The sequence below is a fragment of the Equus przewalskii genome, chromosome 7, assembly GCF_037783145.1.
Source record: "Equus przewalskii isolate Varuska chromosome 7, EquPr2, whole genome shotgun sequence".
In the NCBI taxonomy this organism is placed as follows: Eukaryota; Metazoa; Chordata; class Mammalia; order Perissodactyla; family Equidae; genus Equus; species Equus przewalskii.
This window is the reverse complement of record NC_091837.1, coordinates 58,276,432-58,294,749: the sequence shown is the minus strand read 5'-3', so window position 1 is coordinate 58,294,749 and position 18,318 is coordinate 58,276,432. Positions and strand designations below refer to the sequence as shown.

At 42.6% G+C, this 18,318-nt stretch overlaps 1 protein-coding gene across 41 annotated transcripts in view; it reads right to left on the bottom strand.

The window, feature by feature from the left end:
• Positions 1–18,318, bottom strand: part of FHOD3 (formin homology 2 domain containing 3) — a 455,119-nt gene that overhangs the window by 348,828 nt on the left and 87,973 nt on the right. The window lies entirely within an intron of this gene.

Genomic DNA, 18,318 nt, shown 5'->3' with positions numbered 1-18,318 from the left:
CTCTGTAGCCTTAGAAAAATCCCCCTGGGCCTGCCCTACATTTGCTTTCTCAAAAAAGCTCCACAGGTGATTCTGGCCCACACTCCTGTACAAGTGGGGAGGAGCAAGATGAGAGGTGAGTGGAGAGGGAGAGAGAAACCAGAGGATGGCAGACACATCCTCATCACCGTGTGACCCAGTAAGACCATGTACTTACACTGCGTGTCAGTGGACCCTGAAGGCCAATACTATACACAAAACACTGGACTTATACGTGACCTCATCCTTCACAGGCACAGAAGCATGTGTGCTTAGCAAATGTTTACTGCTGGCTGGGTGGGTAGGTGGTGGGTGGACGAGTGGGTGATGTGACAAGGCAGGATGAGAACCCATGTGTGTCCCGATAACACCCAGTGAGTGCCCTATTGGGGCCCCATTAACATATAGCCTTCTGCCAACAGCCCTTCTTCTTTTCCAGCCCCTGAAGGTGGTTTATTGACTGATTTGACTCCCAAGCAGCCAGACAGAATATGCAGCATCATTAATTCCAAAATTCCCCAATAACACTCCAAAAACAAGAACTCCCAGTGCCAATGGCAGCCGACCTCAAGTAAAAGACAAATCAGACCAAACCCATTCACTCTGAGGTGAGGAGGACTGACAGACTAGACGGGCAGATTTTCAAAAAGAAGAGTTTGTTAATCCCAATGCACCTCCTGTCAATGAAAGAGTATCTGTATTCGTGTCTAACCACCCACCCGACTCCTAATCCCTCTGCCCAAGGGTCCCGACACAAACACGTTGCCCTGGTCCCCACACGTGTCCAAGGCCACATTTTCAGGCACACACAGAAACTCTCCGAAGGGAAAACTCTCACAAAACGTATAAAATTTAGCTCTCAAAAACATGAGGATAGGGGCCAGCTCGGCGGCGCACAGGTTGAGTTTACACTTTCCACTTCAGCAGCCCAGGGTTCGCTGGTTCAGGTCCTGGGTGTGGACATACCCACCGCTTGTCAAGCCATGCTGTGGCAGGCGTCCCACATATAAAGTAGAAGAATATGGGCATGGATGTTAGCTCAGGGCCAGTCTTCCTCAGCAAAAAGAGGAGGACTGGCAGCAGATGTTAGCTCAGGGCTAATCTTCCTCCAAAAAAAAAAGAGAGAATAATAAAACAAGGCAAGAGGACTGGTGGGTTAATGAGCTATCCAGCTCAGAGCCTAAATCTGTATCTCTGTGGCAGGCCAGAATTCAGCAAGACCATTTGCAGTGGCAATGCCTGTTAAATGCCATACACAGCCACCATGTGACCAGAGCCAGCCAGTGAGCATTCCATGAAAGCCAGCACTCACTTCCCTTGCTTCTAAAAGCATTTGCAGGTATCACCTTGCTTTAAAGAACACACAAGGCCACAGTGTGAACTTGGGGCAGAGCAAAGTCCACACTCTTGAACTGAATTTGCCATCTGGCCATTATAAAGAACCTACCTCGTGCTTAGTAATGCTGGATGCAGACCCCTTCACAGCTGATTCAACTTCTGGATCCCACAGGCAAATCTGACATATCATATTTGAAACAGAAACAGAGCCTTGCTTCATTTAACCAACAAAGAGGGAGAAAAAGGAAAATAATTATTATGCCATTCCCAGCATACGTGAACCTTACAGCCACAAACAAGCATTACTCCTCCATGTGGACGAGAAGCACATCTGTTCCATATTTTGACACGTTCACAGTCGTATAAAAACGTCCTCACAGCCAGCTCCTCAGGAACCTTATGAAGATGTATTCTTTGTTCTTCCTGAGGCCTTAAATATCAGTCCTGAGCTTTATTCCTCTTTGTTTTTGATTTCCTATTTTCATCTGCATTTTACATATTCAAGAAATCCTTCATGAAGCTGTCACACATCCATCAAATAACATAGGCCAAAAAAATAAAACTTTAAAATTTAACTGCATCCTATGAGCATTTCATGCCTATCAATTTGGCTCATAGCATGACACCTCCCCCCACCACTGGCACCACCAAAGAAAATGCAGGAGGCAAGAAAGAGGAACATCTCCAGAGCTTTACAAATATATATATATATATATATATATATTTTTTTTTTTTTTTTGGAGAGGCAGATCAGCCCTGATCTAAAATCTATTACCATCTTCCTCTTTTTGCCTGAGGAAGACTGTCCCTGAGCTAACATCTGTGCCCATCTTCCTCCATTTTGTATGTGGTAAGCCCCCATAGCATGGCCTGATGAGCAGTGTATAGTTCCGCTCCCAGGAACCAAACCCACGAACCCTGGGCTGACAAAGTGGAGCATGCAAACTTAATGACTACGTCACCAGGCCGGCCCCCAAAAATATATTTTGATCTTTGAACTAAATCCTTCTGCAAATTAAAACTTTTTTAAAAATATAATTAGCCAAAATGGTGGACTCTGAGCCTCCAGATTGCTTCCATTTAAGAACCCAGTGCTGTGGGTACTGTTAGGCCCATTTCAAAGATGCCCAAATGGAGGGTCAGAGAAGTCAAGAGAAACAGCTACTAAATGGCAGAGCCATGAATTAACCCTTGAACTTCTAACCTCATGGCCATTTCTCATGCTACTTGATGGCAGCTGATGTTTTATGAATAAGAAATGAACAGTAATGACTTCAAGAAAGCCAAAGAGAAGAGCATCAGATGCACTATCACTTAGTAGTCCGTTTGTTTTATATCAAAGAATAAACATATACTTTACACTTCTTCTAGTAGATCAGTAACTAGAAGGACTGAAAAAACTGCACAAAAGCTAGAAGTACTCATAGCCACAGCAGAAGAACAGCAAGCACAGCAGCCCTCAGGTCCAGGAACCAGAGGAACCGTACTGTGAATACACAACATCTCGGCTCACCTGGTGGTTATGGCTGTGGGACCCTGCTAGCTACTGCGGTGGGTGCAGGAGAATGCTAGGAGCTGACGCCGCAGGCCTTGTCATCACCTAGGAACCTGTCAGGAGCACAGGCTCTCAGGCTCCGCCCCAGACCTACCAAACCTCCATCCCCAGGTGATACACAAGCCCACCGCTGGTTGAGAAACTGCCCTTCAGGTATTTGGAATCTGGTCAGGGGTCAGACCATGTCACACATAACCCTTGTCCTTTTTTTTTTTTTTTTTAAAGATTTTATTTTTTCCTTTTTCTCCCCAAAGCCCCCCAGTACATAGTTGTATATTCTTCGTTGTGGGTCCTTCTAGTTGTGGCATGTGGGACGCTGCCTCAGCGTAGTTTGATGAGCAGTGCCATGTCCGCGCCCAGGATTCGAACCAACGAAACACTGGGCCGCCTGCAGCGGAGCGCGCGAACTTAACCACTCGACCACGGGGCCAGCCCCAACCCTTGTCCTTTTTATGTGTCAGCTGCCTTGCCAAGTCCTTCATATTTCTATCTTACATAATCCCCCATCAATCCTAGAAGGTGGGCACTACAATCTCTGATGTACAGAAGAGGAAGTGGAGACTCAGAGAGAAGTGAGGTCACAGAGCAGCAAGAGGCCAGGGCCCAGGGTCTGCTGCTTCCATCCCAGGAGGAATGTCACCAACACCCCAAGCAGACAACACCTTAGCATCTGCCTGACCTGGGGCTGGCTCTCCAGAGAGCTTGCTGAATGAAACGTTCTCTAAAGGAGGGCTCAGCAGGAAGCAGTACAGCCCAGTAGGTGGGGGAGAGCTGGGCTAGGGACCAGCACTGCCTAAACTTTCAGGGAGCAGCCTGAAGGTGGGGGAGTGCGCCTTAAGTTACTTAACTTGGGGAAGCTCAGTTTCTGCCTCTGTATGAAGGAGCTGAAGAAACCGCCCTGCTAATGAAGCAGAAATGTGATCCCATAGTGGAGTGCTTAGCGGAGCAGAGAGCAAGGCTCAGCTGCAGTTACCCTGAGGGCAGTGGGTTGTGAGTTAGTGCCCATGAGAAACACCTGGGGAAGCTTTCAAAGGACACCAGTGCCTGGTCCCACCCCTAGAGAGTCAGATCCCACTGGGCTACAGTGAGGTCCAGGCACCAGTTCTTTTTAGAAAATGCTCAGATATCCCAATACAGCTACTAGTATCTCTACCTTAAATTGAAGTGCCTTTGACTGATAGTTGCTGGGAAAACTCTGGAACAGTTTACAGATTTCATTAGAATAATTTTGCTGATCTTTTCTTATGACTTTTTATATTTTTGTGTTTTTTACTAAAATCTCAAGTGTTAGAACTCTTGACTGGGGCATATCTTTAATTACGAAGATGAACAGCAGTCTCTAAATGGTAAATTCCACTTTGAGAGCATGTATTTGTAAAAATGCCCCGGCACTTAGCAGGGCTTCTAATGTTCCAGTCTTAGAAGGGGCACAGAAGAAGGACTTGCCACTCATACTGTAGATCATCTCAGAGACATTTTGTCAAAAGTGGGAACTAACCTTTGTGAACTAACCAGGATTCTTCTTTCTACACTGACACACCCTTGGGTACGAGAGCCACTTCACCTTAAGCGATGCCCTAGTCTATTCTGCCAGTCTCATTCCAAAGGGTTAGGCTGTGGGAAGGCCGCAGAGGACAGAAGACAATGCTGGCGAGCCGCTAAAGGAGACAGGAGGAGGGCAAGCCAAGAGACACACTCCCAGTACCCTCAACTCGCCCGGGGCTTTCCCCACTGGGCTGGGGCCTGCTCCAGCTCTGGCCTTGGACAACTTTCACTGAGCAGTTCAGGAGGAGCCCAGGATCCCGCACGCTGCACCCCCACAGCCCCCTCCCAACAAAACTGCCCTCGCAGATTTTCACTTCATTGTCATGACTTAGCAAAGTCTATCCCAGGAGAGCTTTCCTACCACCCTGCCAGCTGGAGTTTCTAACTTGCGTCACCATTGGCCACAGCCTTGGGCCAAGCAGACACGCCTCTCAGCAGATGTGAAACAAAAGATGCTGCTATGTATAAACGTTGGGTTTTCTGCAGCTGATGGAAACTCACTGTGGTTCTAGTTCAAATACTCTGAAAACTGGAACATATTTGTTAAGGTTTTAAAATTCAGAAAGATATGAAATTCCACTCTGCACCACAGCATTTCCCTTCCAGACATAAAGGAAGGGAATGCTCAAAGGGCTCCCACAAGGTCACATCAAAGGAGAAGCAGTGAACAGCAGGAAAGAGGACTGGTCTAAAGTCACAGAAAAGTGTACTCTAGTTCTGGCTTTGCCAGGGATGCTAGCTCTGTGACCTTGGCCAAGTCACCTCTCCTCTCCAGGTATTTGCATACATATATCTAGATACTGAATAAGATATCTAGATATGGACCAAGAGGAGCATTCAGGTTCTTTGCAGTCATCAAAGTCCATGAATCTTTACTCAGCAAAGGTTCTTTGCTGCCACGATGAAAGGAAGAGCAAGAGATGACTGGCTTTCTTCACCCTGGGAGCTTCATCACATCTTCCACTTTCGAAAACAAAAGAGCAAAGCCCTTCCAACTCATATGTCTCTCCTACCCTCCCTGCCCCAAAGGCCACTGCTTCCTGTCATCGTCTCCTGTTCTCAGGGCTATAAACGAACAATCACAACTTCAAAAGCACTACATTTAAAAGATCCCTGCCTAAAGAGACCAAAGGACTTTTTAAGTGAATTTTAAAAGAATACATACAAGAGAATTGAAAATGCATGTCCACATAAACACCTGTACATGAAAGTTTATAGCAACATTATTTCTCATCACCAAAATGGTAGAAACAATCCAATTGTCCATCACCTGAGGAATGGATAAGCCAAATGTGGTAGATCCATACAATGGAATATTATTCAGCCATAAAAAGGAATGAAGTACTGATCCATGCTACAATGTGGAGGAAGCTTGAAAACATTATGCTAAATGGAAGAAACAAGACACAAAATGCCACATATCATATGATTCCATTTATATGAAATTTCCAGAATAGGCAAATCCACAGAGACAGAAAGATTAGTGGTTGCCAGTGACTTGGGGAAGGGAAGGGTGAGTAACTGCTAATAGGTACAAGGTTTCTTTTGGGGGGTAATGAAAATGTTCTGGAATTAGATAGTGGTGCACAACTCTGAATGTACTAAAAACCAGGGTGAATATACCAAATGCCTTTTATCAAAGGAGGGGTGAGTTTTATGGTATGTGAATTATATCTCAATAGAACTGTTACAAAAATTTGAGTACATGTACCTCTAATGTGTGAGATGCTAGTGTAAAAATCTTCATGATTCTGCTGGCAGCGTCACTGAGGTGAAACCCGCCCTGCCTCATAGCCTCCAGCTCCTATGAGACAGGCTGGCCACGCTGGGCTACACCCATCTGACACCATCAAATACCTGAGTCACGCAGCTAACAAACCTCCCCCCTCACACCCAAATGTACTTCAGCTCCCAGCCAGCAGACCTCTGAGGAGAGAGCTGAGCTGGTCTCATGTATGTGAGCATCTCTGCTGTGTGACTAACATATCTCTACATGTAAATCAATAAATTGTCAAAATGGGTATTCAGGTTTGTTTAGCCAACTATGGTCACCCCACGGTGCACCCCATGTGAGATTTCCTGCATGAGATGCCTCATCCATAGAAGCTGAAGAACAGATGAAGCACTGCCCTCACAGGCTTCCAGGACTTTTAATTCCTTTATTGTGTCTGACCCTCACAAAAGCCCAGAAAGCAGAGGATGTTGTTGTGCCCATTTTATAGATTGGGAAACTGAGGATCAGGGAGGGCAATGATCCAACCAAAGTCACACACTAGTAGGAAATGGTGCACAGAGAAAGAACCTAGGGAACCAGCTTCCTGGTCCAGCTCTCTAGGACATCTGCCTGCCTCTCCTTCCCATGCTATTGGCAGTTGAGAAACACACCCTTGTCAATGACACGCGGTGCATTATGCCCTTCAAAATGCCCCTCCTCCGTAACTAGTATTCAGTGGCTCACCTCTGGAATGAAGAGTCATCCAGCTGTGCCCCAGAGCAAGAGGTCAGCCAAACTCCCAGCTTCACATCTGGGACACGAGAGAGACGTCTATGGCCCTTACACTTTCCTCCTTAAAATGCCTCCCTCAGTATTAAATGTCTTCACGATCCTTTTTCTTTTCTGACCATTGACTCTGCTTCTGGGCTAGGTCCTCTCCCCCTCTGTCCACGGAGAGAAAAGAAGGATTCCATCCCAAAGGAGATGGCTGCGGGCACCCACTTCCTAGTCACGTTCAGTTAGACCTCCACCCCCAGCCACCTTCACTGTCTCAGGGCTGGCCCTGCTCTCATCTCCGTGGACGCACTGAGTGAGAAGAGCACCTTCCTCGTGCCCGCCCCTTCAGGCCCCCCTGCCCCAGTGTCACACACGCCTCCCTCACAAATCAACCAGAGCAGCACTTCTCAGACTTCAAGGTGCCCACCATTCACCCAGGGATCTAGAGAAAATGCAGACTCTGGGTAAGGCCTAAGATACTGCATTCTAACCAGATTATGCTGATTCTATGGGCCTGGAGACCATATTTTGAGTAGCAACATCCTGGGGTCTCCACTAAAGAGCTGGCGAGTGGGGAGCAGACAGCAACCAACTATATTTAAAAGAAAATTGCCCTGCCCATTTAGAAGAGAAGTGGACAGGAGCAGTGTTTCTATTTCTTCCCCCCCGTCCCGGACAAAGGGGTAACAATTTGTAACTACTTTTTAAATGATATATTTTTATTTTTTTGCTGAGGAAGATTTGCCCTAAGCTAACATCTGTTGCCAATCTTCCTCTTTTTGCCTGAGGAAGATTGTCCCTGAGCTAACATCCATGCCAATTTTCCTCTATTTTTTCCTATGTGGGACATTGCCACAGCATGGCTTGATGAACAATATGTAGGTCTGAGCCCAGGATCCGAACCCGCAAACCTCAGGCCGCTGAAGTGGAGCACGCAAACTCAACCACTACACCACCAGGCCAGCCCCTATATAATTATTTTTAAAGTCTAACAAATAGCACTTCTAGCACATAAAATTATCATTTATTCAAAAGCATGCTTTATTTCCAGTTCTTCTTTTCCATGGCTCTACAAATACATACAAAAATAAGCCTTGAAAATTAATTAAAATCATCCATAAATTCTATGGTTCAGAACTGGAGCTGGAGAAATACATTTCAGTTCACAGTAAGATGCACTGCCAGCCCAGAGGGGACTTATGTCTCACAACCTCTTCCTACCCAGTTCTGGGAATATTCCCATATTATTTCTCAAGGTGATTGAAGGTTAGGCTCTACGGTTCAGAAGAAACAAAGTCAAATTCCGCTTCAGCCCTCAAGCGGGAGCCTGGCCTTTCAGGCCGTCAGCTGGCTTGTGATTCCAGATCCAACATCGCCCTTTAATTGTGTCCTTGGTCTGGTCTTCCTCCTGACTGGAGTGAGAACCTAGGCCACCTTCCTGGTGGTGGCTGTAGAGAGTAGGTTCTGGATTCCCAACAACAGCTTTCTATGGGGTTCTGAGCACAGAAAAGCCACCCCTGGTAGGGTCACAGAGCCTCAACAGGGGACAAGACAGGAAAGGAGGCAAGAACACCCTGAGCACAGGGCTCCTGGGCTGGATAAACTGCCTTTAGCAGTCATTCACCCAGTGCCATCCAGCCAATAGCCTAAGGAGAGCTCTAGGTGCCTCACAAAAGACACACAATAGTCTATATGTGGACACATGAGATTAACCCAGTATCAGAAAACTCAAATTCATGTCCGGTCATATCCAAGTGAGACAACCTACAGTCCTAAAGAAGGTACAGGCTGGGAAGGGCACTGCCTGGCCTGGCATGGATAACAACCAAAATGCTTGATTCACAACCTGGCTTGGACACTTGCCCTCATTAGGACAAGTGAGCAGGACATTTAAGTTGGGCCAGGCTGGAAATCCAGGGCCACAGAGAGAAGAAGCACATGACCTATACCTTCCAGTACTCCGTCAATGTCATTTGAAGTCTCAAAGCCAAGGAATGTGTTAGGCCTGTTTTCATAACAGCAACGCCCCCTTCCCAGAAGGTTGATGTCCTTCTGTCTGCTTGGTGTCAGACACAAAGCCCTAAGGCTCTCCTGCAATCCTGGAAAATACGCAGCTTTGGAAAAACAAGGCCAGGGTCACAAAAATTGCACACTGTCTCCCAAAAGAGTGAGTTCAGAGCTAGTCTTAACAGTGGTCAGACTGAAAGCCAAGAGACCCAAATATTCCCCACATGCCACACACATTCCCCCTCTGTTCCCCGCCTCTGCCCTGTGCCTCCGTCATCCCAACACACTCAAATACATTCCTCCAGAGGGGGCCACAAAGACCCCAGGCACACACAGTACACCTTCCTTGTGGAAAGTGGTCAGGCTCTTATTTATTTTGGTAGGAACTTGGAGCAAAGGTTGAAGAGAACACAAAGCACATGTGGATGAGTGGAATTACAAGGGTCACTGGCTTAAAGTTCACTCAACTGACGTCTTCACGTGCCCACTCAGTCACCAAGCACACAGGGAGCGACAACCGTGCACTGGGCGCCCGTCTGCCCTAGGGTGCTCCTTAAGCAGTTTGACCACCCTAACGGAACAGCCATTCAACTCAGCCACAAGACCACAGGCCAGCTCCACTGCCCTCAGGCTGCCAGCACCTGCGTAACCAAAATCCAAACCAATATCAGATAGCTGCATTTTCCTTCTCCAAAAACAGTAGTTACAGAATTACCATATGACCCAGCTATTCCACTCCTGGGTATATACCCAAAAGAACTGAAAGCAGGGTCTCAAGCGATATTTGTGCACCCATGTTCATAACGGCACTATTTACAATAACAAAAAAAAAAAAACGGATGAATAAGTAAACAAAATGTAGTATACACACAATGCAATAATATTCAGCCCTAAAAAGGAAGAAAATTCTGACACTGCTAAAACATGGACGAACCTTGAGAACATTATGTTAATTGAAATAAGCCAGTCACCAAAAGACAAATACTGCATGATTCCACTTTTATGAGGAACCTAGAGGAGTCAAATTCATGGAGACAGAAAGTCGAAGGATGGTTGCCAGGGACTAGGGGGAGGGAAGAATGGAGAGTTAGTGTTTCATGGGTATGGAGTTTCACTTTTGCAAGATGAGAAGAGTTCTGAAAATGGATGGTGGTGATGGTTGCACAACAATTTGAATATAGTTCATACCACTGAACTGTACACTTAAAAATGGCTAAGATGATAAATTTTATATGTGTGTATTTTACCACAATTTTTTTTCAAGCAGTGATTAAAGGGAGAAATGGTCAATAACTTGCTTGCAAACATGCGTGGAATGAAACAAGCGTGGCTTGGAGGGTGGATATTTCAAAATGTGGAGATTCTGAACAAGCAAAGGGAAAGAGCAGGAAATACACAGCACCAAGGAAAATGACAAAACAGCAGAAATAACGGTGAAACTGAGAGCCAAGACCTATTGTTTTACTCGAGATAAATTGTCTACCTAAGAAAGAATGCCAAATTTTCTCAAAGATTCTGGGTGTTTCTGACAAAAGGACTTCATTTGTGTTGCCACTGAAGGACCTGAACCAACACCCTGCCACAACGGTAGCAGGACATTAGTTACATCACAGCTTCAGTTGGGAGAAAATCAGATGCAGGCAACTGCAGTATGCAGAGATTAGCATCTCTCCCAATTAAGCAGAATTTTTATTTTTAACCTTTTGAAAAATGGCAAACAATTTTGAAGTAAGCAATGACAAGACCTTCTTTGCATTTAATAAAGCCAAAAAATTTCCCCTATGCTTCCAAAGATTTTATCACAAAGGCAATTTACTTTAGTTTCTGTGCTCCTGCTGTATTTTCTTTTTGCAAAAGACATATGGCCCCACAGCACAATTTCAATGAGGTGACAGTTTCAGTACAAGAGTTGGAAAACGACTCTGTGAAGTGCAGAGGAAGCTTCTTTAAGCCCAGATGACAACACCTGGACCACTTGAAAACCTATAATATTCCAAAACAAAAGCCCATTTAACACATAGAGAATGCCGTAGGATGTCTCCATTTCAAAATAATTAAAGATTCAAAAATATAATGGCAGAAATTCAAATCAAAACTACAATGAGATATCACCTCATACTCATTAAAATTGCTGCAATAAAAAACAGAAAATAAGTGTTGGCAAGGATGGGATAGGGAAACTAGAATCCTCATGCACTGCTAGGGGGAATGTAAAATGGTGCAGCAACAATGGAAATCAATATGGTGGTTCCTCAAGAAATTAAAAATAGAATTATCATATGATCCAGCAATACCACATCTAAGAAGACACAGTCATGCACCACATAATGATGTTTCGGTCAACGATGGACCGTGTATACAACAGTGGTCCTGTAAGATTAGTACCATATAGCCTAGGTGTGTAGTAGGATACACCATCTAGGTTTGTGTAAGTACACTGCACAATGTTTGCACAATGACGAAATCACCTAACAACGCATTTCTCAGAACACGTCCCTGTCGTTAAGCGATGCATGACTGTATCCAAAATAATTGAAAGTAGGGTCTCAAAGAGATTATTTGTACATATGTCGCATGTACCCATGTTCACGGTAGCATTTTTCACAATAGCCAACACACAAACGATGGTAAAGAGAGGGTGCGCCTTTTCATTACCCCAGTTGCTAAACAACGTCTGTGTCTCCTCACACTTTACATAAGAGTGAGCCCAATACAAAATTTTCCAACTCAACATCAGACTTGGACTCTGCGAAATTCTTTGACTCTAGTAAATCAGGGAACTACAACAACTCACATGAGGATGTCCCCATTTCAGCATGAAAATGGAAAAGTCATGCCCTACCACTTACTTCTCTCCATGGTACATATGTTTTAAAGGCTATACGGATGCTTACCTATCTAAATAGACAAAGTTAAGAACCCAAGGAACCCTTTAAATCCAGTCACCACAGCTTCGATGGACTCAGGGGTCAGCATTATCACCACATTTACAAGACAGTGACTCAGGAAGTACCGCTAGAAAGGTGGAAAGGAGAGCCATCTCTCCCCTCCCACCACTGCTGCCCAGACATTCAAGATCTACACCAAGATGCCATCAGCATCCCGAGATATGTGCAAAATGTTTAATTCATGGCACTGAATTGTTTTTATTTGCAGAACAGCACAAATTTAATAAGAAAAATGTATTAAGATTAAAACTGTACTCAAAAAATTAAAAATAGAACTACCATATGATCCAGTGATTCCACTTCCGGGTATTTATCCCAAGGAAATGAAAATAGTAATGTGAAAAGATATATAAACCCCTATGTTCACTGCAGCATTATTTGCAATAGCCAAGTTAGGAAGCAATCTAAGTGTCCACCAATAGATGAATGGATAAAGATGATGTGGTGTATATATATACAATGGAGTATTACTCAGCCATAAAAAAGAATGAAACCTTGCCATTTGCAACAACATGGATGGACCTAGAGGGTTATCACGCTAAGTGAAATAAGTCAGACAGAGAAAGACAATTACCATACTACTTAACATATATATGGAATCTAAAAAGCAAAACAAAACAGTCTCATAGATACAGAAAACAAACTAGTGGTTGCCAGAGGGGAGGTAGTTTGGAGAGTGGGCAAAACAGGTGAAGGAGATTAAGAGGTACAAACTTTTATCTATAAAATAAGTAAATTATGGGAATGTCACATACAGCATGGGGAATATAGTCAATAATACGGTAACAACTTTGTATGGTGACAGATGGTAACTTGACCTATCATGATCATTTTTTAATGCATATAAATATCGAGTCACTATGATGTACACCTGAAACTAATATGATATTGTATGGCAATCATATTTCAATTTTTAAAAAGGTTAAAATCATACTCAAATGTTCTTTTAATTTCTTACATATTCACTTTCTGTAAGTTTGTGTTCAAGTATACAGCAGGAAAAATCCATTTGTTTTGAGTGGCCTATCCCAATATCCACTCTCTCATTCTTTCTCGTGAAAATAATCCCAGTTTTACTTAGGGTAGCCATGCAGCCAGCTAAAAAATTTCATTTCCATAACTCCTTAGCAGTTACCTGTAGCAACAGGACTAAATTCTGGCTAATTCAACATAAGCAGAAATTTTTGGAAAGTCTCTTAAGAGGATGGAACAACTCCTTCCTCAGCCCTTCCTTCTCTCTGCCGCCTGGAATAGAGAAGCGATGACTAGCGCTCAAGCAGTCATCCTGGATTGTGAAGCAATGTGACGAGAATGACAGAGAAACAATAGAGAGAGAACCGTGACTATGATGACCTTGGAGCTGCCATACTAGCCCCAGAGTGCATCCCCAAGACTTCTTTTACATGATAGAGAAGGAAACATCTATCTTTAAACCATACACTATTGATTTGGGGGGATTGTTATACAAAGGTAAACTGAATTCTAAGTAACAATTTTAAGGAAATTCTTTTAAAAATCACCGATGGGAAGAGGATTCTATGAAGATGGAGGCAGTGGCAAAGGCATACTTCTCGAATCTTCCAAAACCCCACACAAAAACAGAGAAACCAATGAGTGATAGATATACGGGATCTCTCTGTATGATTTCTTACAACTGCATATTAATCTACAATTATCTCAAAATGATTTTTTAATTTCTAAAATCTATCTTTAAAAAAGCAACCAGATTACAAAACAAAAACTCTATAAACAACATTTACAGTAAGATGACAAATGTCAAATGCAAGTGGGTGAGAAAAAATTCCACAAACACTAAAATATAATTGGAAGAGGACAAACCACCAACAGTTATAAGACATGCATGGTATTGTCATCTGTTCAGCAAAAAATAGAGGAAAGCAATGAGGCATCTGACAGAAATGAGAAACAAGAGAACCCAAAACAGCTAACAGGTATCTACTGGAAAGTATGGCAGGCCAATTTGAGAACAGCAGCTGAAACTGAGAGGGGTATTGACCAATCCAATACCAGACAAGTCAATGAGCTCATGGTTGGGACTCAAAGGTCTGGAGCAGTCCAGTCCCTATGAACTCTTGAAACTAGGCCCCAGGGCACCCTTCCAGGATAGGAGAAACTGCTGGGAGTGGAATTGAAATTGAGCAAGATAGGAACAGTAATACAAAGGAAAGAGATGGCCCAATTAAAATGAGAAACAGGAACAGAGCCCAGAAAACTCAGAATGCAACCAGCCATGTTTCTTAACACTATACTAAAATAGATGAGGATGCTCTGTGAAGTTAGAAAAACAACTCTGAACCAAGCCTCCTTCTAAAAGTTCAGGAAAACTAATTTCACATAAAAATGAGCAACATAAAGGTATAAAGGTCAAATCATATGCAGTTATTTTAGGGAAAAAGTGAACAAGGAGCTGAATAACATCCTTTTATGATGAAAGCATGCCAGAAAGACATCCTGGAGAAGAAATCAAATTTGTAACTACTTTTTAAAAAAATTAGAGAAAAGGTATAGAGAAGTGATATAAGACAAGAAAGAATAATACAACTCAGAACTAGGAAAACTCAGAAATGAAATGACAGAACTCGGGTATTTGAAATAAAAGGAAATCATTTCAGAAAGGAATATTAAACTAGAAGAAACACAAGAGTAAATAAACACAACAGATAATGCTTTAAGATATGTGTAAAGTTAAATGTAACTTTTTTTTTAACTCAAAAAGAAAAGAAGAAAATGATTCAAAAGAAAGTGAATTACTGCAGGTAGGCAAAGCAGATCTAACATACAGAAAATAGGAGTCTCTGAAGAACACAAGCAAAACAAGGAAACAGAGCCAATATTAAAAACTATAATACAGGATAACTTTCCTAAAATTAAAAATATACATATGTGAAAATACATACTGAAAGAGCATACTACGTACCTGAGAACACCCGCCCAGAATGACCTATACCAAGATAGAGTCTAATTACTGACCTTTACAGAAAAAAAACATCCTTTGGGAGTCTAAGCAAAAACAAGTGACTTATAAAGAAAAGTGCATCATCCCCAGACTTTTCAAAAGCAACACTTCATATAAAAGAAAATAGAGTAACAAGGAAAGAAAATGTGAACCACGGGTAAGATACATAGCAAAAATTTTCAGTATAAAGTGCACCAATAAACATGCAAAATCTCAAAGCCCTTCCTGAAGAATCTACTAGAATAAAGATCCTCAAATTTTTTTATCCCCGACTCCTTACACTCTTCAAATTATTGAGGAGCCTGAAGAACTTTGTTTATGTGAGTGATACGCACATGATTTACCTATTAGAAATTAAAACAAATTCTACACATTTTATTAATTAGTCAAAAAATAAATCCACTATACACTAACATAAATAACATTTTCGAAAAAATAACTGTTTTACCAAACAAAAATAATTAGTGAGAAGAGTGGCATTGTTTTTACTTTTGTAAATCTCTTTAATTTCTCTCAATACCAAAGAAGGAGACACCCCTATCTGCTTATGCACTCAATTTATTGTGATATTGCAAGTCCTATAGCAGCTTCTGGATAACTCCACTGTACAGTCATGAGAGAAAGAGAGTAGCAGAAAAAAAGGAAAATATTATCTTAGAATTACGAAAACAGTTTGGACCTCAAGGACTCCCTAAGTAGAGAACGAGCTGCAGACACACAAAATGACTAGAAAGCTATCAATGTAAGGACTAGTGGTGAACTTTTAAACATGAAGCTACTTGTATAACTAAGGGTAAGCGAGGGCTAAAGTGGAGAGGATAGTTTGAAATGGCTATACATTCTGACAATGTAGATATAGAATTACTCAAAAATGAGAGCAAATGCAAAACAAAAAAATCTTAACTCTTCTCAGTAATTATATTGCTGGTGTAATAGCACTGTTATTCTGATATTTCTGTGAGTGTGATGTAAATTAAATAGGTAAACATGAGCTGTTCTAATTCTGTCCACTCCTGTGTTTGTGTGCAGCATCAGAAGCAACCCTAACCTCATAACCCAACTCACTCTCTCCTCTCACATGCCTCCAGGACCATCTTTCTAAGCAAGGTATCTTGTCTTTATCCTGAAGTCAACATGCCCAAAACTGAACTCATGACTATCTCCCCAGATCAGCCAACCCTGCCAGGTCCTCTATTTCTTTTAGAGTTTATAGTCATCTTCCCACTGTGTGGGGCTGGAAACCGCTGGGTTTTCTCTACCTGGCTTTCTCTCCAGGTCAGCGAAATTACTCAGAAGGTACATTGTCTTGACTGTCTTCAGGCATCCATTTGAAGTTTATGGATCCCCTTACTCAACAATTCACTATCACTGTGTGGATTTGCAAGAGGATGGTTAAAAAACCACGGTAACACCACACAGTCAAGCACTATGTGTGTCTCTGTATGGGCACTCATACTTGCTCACACACACTCAGACCATCTCTGAAAAAATATACAAGAAACTGATGATGCTGACACGCTCGAGTAACTGGGTAGGGATAAGGAGACTATTCATTTTTTGTCCTTTATGCCTTTCAATTTTCAAACCATTTTATTATCTATTCAAAATAATAAAATTATAGTTTAAATGCTAAATTCAACAAATTTGTATTAAATGCAAATGACCCTATACACGTAAAGACTAAGTTACTAATTCCAGGGAGACTCAATTTATAAAACACAAACCAATTAAAAGACAGAACAAGCCTTAAAGGCTAGAAAAAATAAAGTATATGGATCCCTTTCCACCAAAACTTCGAGTGAGCCATCAAGGGTCTGCTTCTGTCTGGAGAGGCAGTAATTCCCACCCGATGAAAGATCCCTCGCCACAGCCCATGCTGGAGAGAAATCGACTATGGGGCACGTGTATTCACTCTTCCTCAAGACTTCTGTGAACCCTACTTGAGTCCCTTCAAACGCAGTTGTGAGCTTGGTTCTCTGCAGAATTCAGCCTACGTGAACTCCAGTGAAACACATCTGGACACCAGTAGTATACGCCCCATAGCACTTAGGGACTCTGCAAGAAACTAGAACCCATGCCTGCCACGCTCCATTGGGCACCAGCTGAGCCTCATAAAGAGTTTGGTAAAAACAGAAATGACATCACTAAGACCAATGAGGCAAGATTTTAAAGTGTGCCTCCATTTGTTCAAAGAGGCTAAATATAAAAAATGTCCAGGGGCTGACCCGTGGCCAAGTGGTTAAGTTCGTGCACTCTGCTTCGGCAGCCCAGGGTTTCACCAGCTCGGATCCTGGGCACAGACCTAGCACTGCTCATCAAGCCGTGCTGAGGCGGCATTCCACATAGCAGAACTAGAAGGACCTACAACTAGAATATACAACTATGTACTGGGGGGATTTGGGGAGAAGAAGGAAAAAAAAAGAAATGCCCATTTTAACAAAGTTTAGGTGATTTTTTAAAACCCATAGCTCAAGACACATTTTGTGTCTTTGTATAACGATCTAAATTCAGAAGCAAAAAACCAGTTCCTTCCTCCAGACTATCTCAAATGGATACCCCCAAACCAAGAGAAACATCTAGGTTCTAAGGCAGTGGTCTCCCTTTGCCACTAAACTACCAGAAAGTTTAGTGTTAATGTTTAACGACCAATTGCAGTAACTAATTCATCCCAGATGCCTGGTAACATTTATTTGTTTGTTCCTTATAATTTATTGTGATCCATATTGTTTGTTTAATATAACGTTTTGTGTTGTTTTAATACTGTACACCACTTCCTATCACTTTAGGAAGTAGGAAAATTCGAACTGCAGTCAGTTAATCATGGAATCAAGGCCAACTGCTGCTCCCTCCCTGACACTTTTCACCTGGAAGCTCCTCCCCACCACCCCTCAAGACTCCCTCCAGTACTCTGGGGTTTGGGGAAGCTGGTCAGCTTACCAACATCCTTTCCTCTGCCCTGACTTCTAGGTTCCTTCTCATCCAATTCATCCTATATACCATTTCCAGAATATCCTTCCTTAAATTCTATTCCCATCATATTACTTCCCTGCTCAAAATCTGATTTCAATGATTCCCTTATTTTCTATTTAGCAAAGTAAAAATCTCATCATCTATTTGTCAAGTCTATCCACACAAAGACCTTAATAATCATTATTATTTGGGCAGCCCAATATTTAAATTGGTATAATCTTATTTGAACCTAAGAATGAACCCATGAAACACATAGCAACCACGCCATTGACAGCCCAGAAAACTCAGGTATTTCTCAGCCTAGTATTTCATATACATACACACACACACACACACACAGCACGCACTTTCCTGCCTTGATCTTCTCTCCAAGTAATGGGATCCTCTGCCACCAAATTCACTCTGCTCCTCCTCACACTCATCTAGATGTTCTTTCTCCAGTCCCTCCTTCAGCCTCCTCCTTGTTACC